Here is an 11,809-nt window from a genome sequence, read left to right as displayed (position 1 = left end):
AAAAAAAATTTTTTTTAAATAAAAAAATAAAAAAATAAATAAAGACCTTAGGAGTTCAGAGTGACAGTTCCAAATCCATCTGGGATGACAGGGTCACGGATCAGCTTCCTGGGCAGGCTGTGCCCCAGCCTCCATGACGAGAATCCACACGTAATGATGCGAATGCAAGCACACTGCCACTTTATCCTCAAACACACGCAGCAGGTGCAAAATGACACCAGGGTTATTACCAATAAGACGATCATAGAAAACAACTTGTTTAGGGCTTTTTTTGTAGGTCTCGTCCTTGGTGCAGAGCCCACTGGGGGCATGCGTCAAATGTCCACGGTTTAATTACCTCAAATAACTCTTCCCTGAGGGGTTATCCTTTTTGTTAGTTTACACCCATTTTTTTAAGTTTATTTATTTATTTATTTTGAGAGAAGGTGGGGGCAGAAAGACAGGGAGGGGCACAGAGACAGACAGAGAGAGACAGAGAGAGAGACGTCCCAAGCAGGCTCTGCACTGCCAGCCCAGAGCACACAGGGCTCCATCCCACGAACCGTGAGACCATGACCTGAGCCAAAATCAAGAGTCAGACACTTAACCGACTGAGCCACCCAGGTGCCCCTACATCATTTTTGATACACATTTTGCTTTTCGTTTCCAAGTGACATTTTAAGAAGCTTTTATTCAATTTGTAGTATTACAGAACATTGGATGGTTGCGGTCATGAGGCTTATGCTAAGCAGTCCCACTCTCCTTGCCTCCAGGTGACCACTTACAAACTATCAGAGTGAGTACACCCACACGCACGTCCTGGGGCCCGCTCACAGGGCTCTCTGGTCATGCCGCCCTGACAGCCGGCGTGTGGGCACAGCGCGGTTTGGGGAACGCGCACCTACACGTGGCACGTGGCCACGATGCACAGCTCAGGGCACAAACTGCTCTCCACTGCTGCCAGCAGGTCCCTGGGCGGTCCTCGGAAGTGGGATGCTGGCTCAGTCAATGCCACGGCGCCCTGTCAGCTGGGGGGTTTCCGCGGACCTGGGGGGGAGGGACTGATGGCCAGAGGTGCTCTCGGTTTGCATTTCTGTTCTAAGGAGTCTGAGCTGTGTCTTCACACATCAAAACCCTTTTGCGTTTCTCTTTCCATGAGCTGTCTGTTCCCACGTCTTGCCTGTTTCTCCTCTCAGCCCCGGGCCTCTGCTCTGCCTTCCGTGTGTTATTTATGAGATGTTCACCTTCCCTGTTAGAAGTCGCAGGTCTTGTCCTCTCCACCTGTTTGACTTTCTACTCTGCTTATGTGTATGTTACGGCTCAACTAGTTTGTTTCTCACTTCAGTCTCTGTCCATCTGCTGTTCGTCGGCACAGAGTACGAAGGACGCACGCGTTTTACCCTTCTGTGTGCGGCCCCGCGCCTGCGGCAACTCCTCGGGGGAGCGTGAAGTTGAGTCATTGGGCTCCAGAGAAGAGACGGGTGGCATCTTCGCGGGGTCCCGGGGGGACCAACACACTCACGGGGCTGCCATCCCGTCCAATCACGAGACGGGTCCCGTTTCCGCCAGCGCTGGTCTGTTTCAGGAGTCTGTCTCGCGGACAATTTCGGCCAGGTCTGCTCTCAGCCCAGAGCACCCATGGGCGGGGCCCTCTCTATTACAGGCCAGGGGGCCGAGCAGAGCCAGCGACACAGGCCCCCCACCGCCCACAAGTGCCCGTGCTGACGTGAGCGCTGGTGCTGGGGTGCTTGGCAGACAAGGCTCAGGGCACCGATGCTGCCACGCGGTAAGGCCGTCACCCCTAGAGGGGCCAAGACACACGACAGAGCCCAAGTCGGGCAGAAGCCACGGTGCATGGAGCCCCCAAACGGCAGGGCTGTTGCCCCCACGCCACCCGGCTAAGTAACTGGGCCTGAATGTGCCGCCACCACTGCTGGCCCCTCGTGCACCCTCTGAGGAGGAGACAAGGAGTAGCCCGTCGCCGTCTGACCTCTCCATTGGCTGCACGACGCCGGCACGTGCCAAGTGACGGTGGGCCTCATTCTGGGGGGAGTCCTGGCTGATTGATGGCCTCCAGAGAGCACCACCTGCAAGGGTACCAGGTGTTTCTGCACTTCTGCCTAAAGGGCAGGTCGTGACAAAGGCGAAGGCAATGGCCCAGCTTCCCCAGGTCACCCCGAGCCACCTGGACAGGACCACGGACAGCCCCACACAGGCGGGCCCCACGGCCACCAACAGCAGAGGGGACACCCAACATCGCACAGCCTCTCGGGAGACACAGGAGGCTTTGTCCACGTGTGGGTTTTCCACAGCTTCCTCCCAGTGTGGCTGGAGGCGAGCAGCTCCCCACCATCCACCAGGGACCAGTCCCCCCGTTTCCACCCCCCTCGTTCCCTCCCTATGCGTGGCCCTCATGACCTCTTGTCTCTGCCCCTGATGATGCCAAGTTCAGGGTCACTTGGAGGTGAGGGTGTCACTGTCCCCTGCCTGATCCCCCTCTTTCTCTGGCCCGGCGTCAGCCTCGGCTCACCCTCCCTTCTCATTCTGCCTCAGGCAGCAAGTCCCGAAAGGACCAGAGCACCTTCCAGAAGCTGCTGCACATCAGCGCCACCGCCCAGCTGGAGCACCCTGAGTACACGGGCCCCCTCCTGCCGGCCTCAGACTGGGCGCCCGGGCTCTTGGCCTGTGATGGGAAGGCCACACCCCTGCAGAAGGAACTGCGGGACACCCTGCGGGGGCTGCTGGGGAGCCCCAGCAGGGGCAGCTTCGCGGTGGCCATGCAGTACGTCTGGGTTCTGGGTGAGGCCCTCCCCACAATCCCCTGGTGGTGGGCACAGGGCTCGTACTGTCCAGGACAAGGGACCAATAAGCGGTGCCACTCCTTCCGTGGCCAAACCCCAACAATGGATGAAGCAAAACAGGGGGTCAGACAACCATGTCCCACAGCTGAAGGCAGGCACTGGGGACACGAGGCGGGCCAGGCGTCCAGGACCTCCCTACAAAAGTCAAATCATGCCCCTTCCAAAATGCTGTGGCACTGAGGAGATAAGCACGAGTTTCTTATGATGTGTAGGATCCAGACACTCAGGAAGAGCTATGGAAATGAGGGTTCCCAAGCAGGATGCTCCGGGAGATCCATGGCTGTCGCATGGGGTCTTCTCTGCATGCCCCAGGTGATAAAACACCGCTGACAGGGTGTGCTGCAACCGGGTTTTCTCCCTCTGGTAATTACAGCAAAACTTCAGCTATAGGAGCAAATTTATGATAACACTTCACACAGACACAGAAGGGTCACCCCAGAAATAGGGTCCGCGGATGTCTCTTTGTAACAGGCATTAAAACACAACAGAATCTTCAAGGGATGCCCACAACCAGTTACCCTGACGCCTCCACCTTCTTCCAGGACAAGTAACTCCTCACAGGTGAGCTCCACCTCCTGCTTGTCTCTACACAGGCCAGATGTAGCTACAGAAATCTGTGCTGGTCACCAAGGAGCAGCCCAGCAGGGGCAGGCAGGGTGGGCCCTACTTGTCCAGCAACAAGAGGACCATGTGACAAGGTGAAGATAGCAAGGAGATGGAAGAAGGGCCCTTCAGAGAATCCACTCATTTTGCAAAGTGCACATCCTGACCCACCGCCCTGTGCTCCTTCTAACAGCACTCACTCTCTCTATTTCATGGCACTAAAAGCTCCCCCAGCAGATGGTGAAGGAGTTCTGGGAAGGCAGTGACAGTTCCCCAGAAAGCCCTGCACTCAGTGAGCACTAAACCAGTGTTTGCAATGAATGAAACCAAAGAAATACAACTGTGCACAAACACAGAAAAGAACGCACATGTAAGAAAGCCACCTGAAAAGCTCTAATGGTTGTTTCTAGAAGATGGGATTTTTTTTCCATTTATTTCTTAAATATATTTTGCTACTTTTTCTCAGCTGTGCGTTTTTCATTTAAGTTCATTTTGGAAAATAAATCCCCAAATTATTAGCAAATACCATTTCCACCTATTGGCTTGACAAGCATTCAACAGTCTGATCCAGAATCAAAACCTGTACTGCTGTAGGGAACAACTTACAGGTACCTACTAAAATTACAAATGTATGTAAGCCTTCCTGACGATTGCATTTTAGGGAACTAATCCATGGAGACAGTACACACGTGTGAAAGGTTAGTAGACAGCCAATCTCTGCATTTTCTGTTGGAGCAAAATGACAACGTAAAATTCTATAAATAGGCTACTGTTCAATTATGAATCCTATTAATCCAAGGGAAAATGCCACCGAGCCCCAAAGAGGAGTAACAAATGCATAATGAAAGCTCTCCAAAAATACGCTGTCAAGAAAAATAATCCACAAGAGGTTACTAGTCCCCTCATAGAAGTAACACCCCCACAGCAGTGAACACATCCACTGACCAGATCTTGGTTTCTAGAAACCACCTCCACTGAGAACAACCAGGCCCCTGGACAAATGTCTGGTTCTGGGCTGGGGCAGGAAAGCTGCAGATTAGCCCAGAACGTCTTGTAGCAAATGTAAGCGAGAGCTCATAGAATACTGGGGACTGGTCAAAAGCCACCAGCCATGCAACAATGTGAACACACTTAACATGACCAGACTGGCGGGGCACGTGGATGGCATGGGCGGTTAAGTGTCTGCCTTCAGCTCAGATCATGATCTCACGGTTCTTGGGTTTGAGCCCTGTGTCAGGCTCTGAGCTGTCAGCACGGAGTCTGTTTGGGATTCTCTGTCTCATCTCTCTCTGCCCCTCCCCTGCTCATGCTCTCTCTTTCTCTCTCAAAAATAAATAAAGATTTAAAAAAATGGTTAAGGGGCGCCTGGGTGGCTCAGTCAGTTGAGCGTCTTGACTTCAGCTCGGGTCATGATCTAATGAACAGTGGGTTCGAGTCCCGTGTCAGGCTCTGTGCTGACAGCTCGGAGCCTGGAGCCTGCTTCAGATTCTGTGTCTCCCTCTCTCTCTGTCCCTCTCCTGCTCTCACATTGTGTCTCTCTCAAAATTAAATAAAGATCTTAAAAAATTTTAACAATAAGTAAATAAAAAAATAAAGTTAAAACGGTAAAAGGTAGGTGATGGGTTTTTTACCACAATTAAAACTAAAATGACACCAGGGGCACATGGGCGGCTCAGTCAGTTTAGTATCCGGACTCTTGATTTCAGTTCAGGTCATGATCTCATGGTGTGTGGGCTCAAGCCCCGCATCAGACTCTACACTGACAATGCGGAGTTCCTTTGGATTCTCTCTCTCTCTCTCTCTCTCTCCCTCTCTCTCTCTGTCCCTCATGCTCGCTCTCGCTCTCAAATCCACAAACTTTGATAAATAAATAGACACCAGAGCCAGCCTAAAGTGGCTCCCTTTGGCTGAGTTTGGGACAATTTGAACTTAAAAGTAAATAATGATAATAAAAGATTATAGCCTTGTGAGTAAAATAAGAACAGACTTTAAGATGCAGAAACCTGGCAAGTGATGGGTCAGTGTCACCAGAGAGCAAATCAGCGTCAGTTAGCAAGTGTGGATGGGTCTGAGAACCAGGCAGCAATACTGGACTGATGCTAATTTTCCTGATCACAACAGTCTGACTGACGTTGGAGGGTCCTTGCACCTGGGAAACACACATTGAGGGCAACAGGGTCATGGGGCATCACGTCGGCAATCAATTCTTAAACGATTTAGAAATGTTAACAGCCGGGGAGTTTGGGGGGAGGGTATACAGGGACTCTGTGTGCTAGTTATGCAATTTCACGCACAATTAAAATTATTTCAATATAAAAAAGCAAAAATCAATTGTTTTCTTTTTAATTTTTTTAACATTTATTTATTTTTGAGCGACAAAGAGAGACAGAGCATGAATGGAGGAGGGGCAGAGAGAGAAGGAGACACAGAATCCAAAGCAGGCTCCAGGCTCCGAGCTGTCAGCGCAGAGCCCGACGCAGGGCTCTATCCCACAAATCGCGACACCATGACCTGAGCCAAAATCAAGAGTTGGATGCTCAACCGACTGAGCCACCCAGGCACCCTGAAAAAATCAATTGTTTAAAGCAAAAATGATAATGCTGGCTTTATAACACGTACAGGAATAAATCAGGAGCTAGACTGTTGACAGTCTCCCGCAGCAGGACAAGAAAGAACATGGCAGGGCGCCTGGGGGCTTGGTCGGTCAAGCATCTGCTGCTTGATCTCAGCTCAGGTCTCAACCTCAGAGTCATGAGTTCAAGTCCTGTGTTGGGCTTCAGGCCAGGCAAGAAGCCCCCTTAAAAAAGGGGGGGGGGGGGCATGGCAGTGATTTGTGGCTGTCTGTGTACCCTACAGCCCCCACAGCAGGCCAAACTAGAGTGGTTAGCAATACAACAGAACCCTAAAAATACTCGATCCCAAAAAAGACTAGAAGGGAGGATCAAAGCACAGAACAGAAACAGGAAATGAACAATGAAATGGCTATCAATAATTACGTTACCTGTGAAGGCAAAATTAAAAGGCACAAGTTGTTAGACTAGATTAAAAAGGCGTAACAACCACACAAGCAGTACGTGGATTATAACAGATGCAGTTTAGATACAAAGCTATAGACACGCTGGGGGACACAGTATGCCCACGTGCAGTCGAAGAAAGCTGGTGTGGTTCAACAGCACAGAACATGAAAAGTTTATGACAGTGCTTTCCAACTGCACATTGTGACTAGCCATTAGGAGACCACCATTTGTTGAGTTTTGGTATAGTATCGATAACAAGCCGGGGCACCTGGGGGGCTCAGTCGGTTATGTGTCCGACTCTTGATTTCAGCTCAGGTCATGATCTCACAGTTCATGAGTTTGAGCCCCACCTGGGGCTCTGTGCTGACAGCTCAGAGCCTGCTTGGAATTCTCTCTCTCCCTCTCTCTGCCCCTCTCCCACTTGCTGTCTCTCAAAAATAAGTAAACATATTTATAAAAAAAAAAAAAAAAAAAAAAGGAAAAACCACCACTGGGGCACCTGGCTGGCTCACTCAGTAGAGCATATGACTCTTGATCCTAGGAGCTGGAGTTCGAGCCCAACCTTGGGTGTGGAGCCCTTTAAAAAACTAATAAAGCAATGATTTAAAAAAAAAAAACAATCAAAAAAATTAAAAAAAAAAGAATCCACCATTATCTGAAAAGGCTATTAAAATATTTCTTCCTTTTCCAGCTACATATCCGTGTGAGGCCAGATTTTCTCCATACTTTTCAACCAAAACCACATATAGCAACAGACTGAATGCAGAAGCAGATATGAGAATCTAGCACCCTTCTATTTACCTAGACAATAAAGAGATTTTCAGAAACACACACACACACACACACACAAAAAAAAACAAACAACAAGCTGGTGTGCCTATATTAACATCAGGCAAAGTAGATTTTGAAACGAGAAATAATACCAGAAATAAAGATGGTTGTTTCACAATGAAAAAGAGTCATTTCTACGACACAATGATCCTGAATGTGTACGTCCTTTAGAAAAAAGATTGAAGCCAAAATGAACGGAACTACAGAAAACAAACCCAGGATGATCGCCCGAGATCTGAGCGCCCAGTCTCGCAGTAGCTGCCACAATTAGGTGACAAAGATACTGGGAAGCCGTGGGGCGGTGTCTCAAAGTTAAAACGTGGTTACCATATACTTGGCAATGCCAGCATTTGGTATTTGCCCAAAAGAAACGACAAGATACATCCACGCACTGACTTGCTTGCAAACGTTCTGAGCTCCTCCTAAGAGCCTGAAGCTGGAACGGACCCGCAGGGCCGGCGGCAGACGAACGCATCAACATGCTGTGCTCTCTGCGCACAACAGAGCGCCACTCGACACAATGGATGAGTCTCAGAGCCGTGATGCTGAGTAACGGGGTCCAAGCACACAAGAACGTGTACTGCGTAAACCCACGCGTGAGGTTTGAGAACAGAAAGTAACCCCGCAGAACTCTTCCAGAGTGGACATAATTGGCACGGTACCCGCCCCAGGGATGGCACGAGGGACCTTTCTGAGTGAGGGAAACGGCCTACATCTTGGCAGGGGTTTGGGCTGTATGTATGCACAACTGTCAAAATTTAGCTGACACGCACACTTCGCTCTATATCGGTTGCACAGAGAACTGCAAAAAAAAACTGTAAACAGCACTGAACTCTAGCTAATGATGTGCACGTTGCCATACTCAGATCGAAGCGAATGATGTCTCAAGTGCATCAGGAGGACAAAGTGAGTTGATGGGGGTCCAGACAGAAGCAGAGTACGGGACAAGACAAGCACAGCAAATGTTCACGGTAGAATCTAGGGGGTGGGCGGACAGGTATTTACTGTAAAATCTTTCAACTTCAGTGTATTCAAAAACGTTCATAATAAAATACTGGGGGGCGGACTGTACACTCTCCCTCCACGGAGGGGGCTGAAGATTCAGTGCTGAGGGAAAGGAGCCTCGTAACAGGGCCGGAAATGGGTCTGACATCAGGGCACACAAGGGCAGGTCGGCTCCGGCCACTGCTCCCCCGCCAAACGTGAACTGGTTAGAGCCACACATGGTGACGTGTCTACTGGCACTTAGACCTGGGACGTTTCATGACATGTGACACACAGGATGACAGACCTGACACATAGGCATGAAATCAGTGAACTGTGTCCCCACCAGGTCTACAGTGAGGGATTCTGAACCACGCCTGAGAGCAGGGAGGCTGTAACAATACCCAGGAGGCAGAGTGGATCTGGGGAAAGACACCACATGCAACTCTAACCATAGGACGGACCGTAAAGACTCAAAGACAGAAGTCTCCTTCTCAGAGTCACATGGGACAGCAGGTCGAGCAGTCCACCACGCACGAGTGCATGGCGCCACACCCGTCCACACCAGCCACTCTTTGAGAAGTCCACTGTTCTTCCCGCCTCCCGAGTTACAGGACACCCAGCACCCTAAGCCTCAGACAAAAGCCCCAGTTCCGACTGCCTGCTGCACCTGGCGAAGGGGATGGTTTCCACTGCTCGGATCTAATGCCCACAATCAGGTGCCCCAGTTCTTGGCAGCCTGGCCAGAAACTGCTACTTTTACAGTGCCAAGAGGAAACAGTGTAACATTTCTGGCACTGGCTGGGGCGGGAGGGGGGAGATTTCCTTTTTATTTGTCCACTGACAAATCCAAAGCGGAGCTCCCTGCGGAACCATTAAAACCAAGCTGCCGTTCCTGGGCTGAGAGATGGGGAAGGGCAGAGACATGTACCTGTGCAGACCACGGGGCAGGATGAACACCCTCAGCCTGCCCCCCGCTGCAGACCTCCAGGCACCGAGCCTGTCATGGGCTACACATCCCGAGTGTGCGATGCATCATCCTGCCACTGAGTGGCTCATCCGTGTCTGAGGGGTCAGTGGGGACAATCAGAACCCCTGGGCTACACTGAGACCACTCCCCCCAACAGAGTTCGAGCACAGACTCTGGCCACATCACCCTGACGTCTCGAATGGCCTTGACAAAGCACCAGACCAGGTGGCTCAGACAACACAGTTATTCTTTCCCAATCCTGCTCGTCCCAGATCCAGGCACAGCCGGGCTGGTCCCCCCCGAGGCCTCTCCAGGGGGTGCAGATGGCCGTGTCATCTCCGTATCCTCACGTGGTTGTCCCTCCGTGCATGTCTGTGTCCCAGCTGTCTTTCTATAGGGACATCAGTCACATTGGAGTAGAACCCACATTCGTGACCTTGTTTTACCTCCATCACCTCCTCAAAGACCCGTCTGCACCTATACACCAGCTCTGGGGTGCCGGGGGTCCAGGCTTCCCCATGAGGACTGGGGGGCCCTGGTCCAGCCCATCACAGCTGGGGAACAGACTGGATGAGGAGAAGACCAATGATGTTTGCACTCAGGGCACAGGAACTCTAGTACAAGATTGTCTCCATGCCTGCACCTGATGTCTTCATAACAGGGGTCTTGCGCACACTCATCAAAGCTTCCTCCAACTTCACTCTCATCTGCCCTCTGAGCCGCATCTCCAGCTCAGTGGCCACAGAGCTCATGTGTCCCCTAGCGTCCAGTCCAGCACATGGTCAGTGCCAACAAACAGTTCTTAAAGGCATACAAAAACCTCCGGGGTCTTCTGCTGCAGCTGGGACCCAAATCCCCCTGCCCCACTGGGCCCAGGCTGTCCCTGCACCTCCCCTGCTGCTGAGCGTCATGAACTGGTGCCCACGTGAGACAGGCTGCTGCCCACCGTGTCTCTCCCGACGCAGTGACACTGGCCCCCTCCTTCTCCAATGAAATGTGAGAGGTGATGGCCCCAACAAGTGCAGTGTCCTTAGCCCTTCTCCTCACTGCACGTGGCAGGTCAAAGGCGCTGGAATGAATAAGCTGGAAGATGCTGTGTGTTAAACCTACAGTCTGACTCCCACCACAGAGCCGGGCTGCCGACAGAAATGAAGAAACGTGAGACCAGCGGTCACTGCAGTGACCAAGCGCACTGGAACAAAAGGCACTCGTCCCTGACCTCACGGGCAGAGGGCTGACGGCATTCTCACCTCAGAGCCGCGCCCATCATGGCACCATTGCTGAAAGAGATGTTTTCCTCCACACGACATTCCTCCCGAATGATGCTCAGAGCAGTAACAGCCAAGCCCTGCAAGGTTCTGGCGCCTTCGACTCTAAAGCACGGTGGCCAGTGGATCACGGAATCTGACTGAAGGTGGCAGGGATTCCACGTTCCTCATGTTGAAAATTAATAAATACACGATACTATCTCAGGGCACCTGGGTAGCTCGGTGGGTTGAGGGCTGGACTCTTGACCCTCAGCTCAGGTCCTGATCTCATGGTCGGTCGTGAGTTCAAGCCCCGCGACAGGCTCCGCGCTGGGCGCGGAGTGTGTGTAACACTCTCCGATTCAGAGAGGAATGAGCCTCACAGTTGCTGGTCTCCCTGGACTCACCTACTGGCCGCCTGACCTACAGTCTCTGCCAGGCACGTCGTGCACTGCTCTTCCCGCCTCCTTGCTCAGGGCGCCACATGGTCACACAAGAATCACCGTGAAAACCACCCGAGAGGAAAGATGAAACAAGGCATTCACCCCAAGTGCCTTTGGCTAATTCACCTCAGCAGTTCCGGCTGCGACAAGGCGTGACTGGCAGTTTTTTAATGGGAGGGAGGGGAGAACAGAATAAAAAAAAATCAGAGTGTATTGTTTATATTAAGCACCATTTCTTTAAAGTTTCATTTCAGGTATACAAATATTTGCACACACACACACACACACACACACGCCCGTGGAGAAGGCTCTCTGACGGCTGGAGAGACGAACATATAAAGGCATTGGTCCAGGGGCACGTGGGCAGCTCAGTCAGTTAAGTGTCCAACTCTTGATTTCAGCTCAGGTCACGATCTCACAGTTCATGAGTTTGAGCCCTGCGTCGGGCTCTGTGCTGACAGCTCAGAGCCTGGAGCCTGTTTCAGATTCTCTGTCTCTCTCTCTCTCTCTCTCTCTCCCAAAAGAGTAAACATAAAAAATTTTTTTTTAATTAAAAAAAAAAGAAAGGACAGGGCTGTACCTGGGGCCACTCTGTATGAAACCCACTCTGTTCTATTTATTCTCTGGCAGCTCACAGATTCCCATCCTGAGGAAATAAATAGGCCACGTTAGAACAAGCCTGAATAACTGCTTGACTGGGGTCTGAAGACCTGAAAAAGCCTATCAATCCATGTTTTTAAAGGTTAAATCTGGGGATGCCTGGCTGGCTTGGCCAGTAGAGCATGCATCTCGTGATCTCAGGGTCATGAGTTCAAGCCCCACGATGGGCCTAAGGGTTACCTTAAAAACCTTTAAATAAAAATTAAAAATAAAG

This window comes from Herpailurus yagouaroundi, unplaced genomic scaffold (genome assembly GCF_014898765.1).
Source record: "Herpailurus yagouaroundi ecotype Mexico unplaced genomic scaffold, PumYag 214, whole genome shotgun sequence".
Classification (NCBI taxonomy): Eukaryota; Metazoa; Chordata; class Mammalia; order Carnivora; family Felidae; genus Herpailurus; species Herpailurus yagouaroundi.
The sequence above is the reverse complement of the archived record's forward strand: the minus strand, read 5'-3'. Positions refer to the sequence as shown.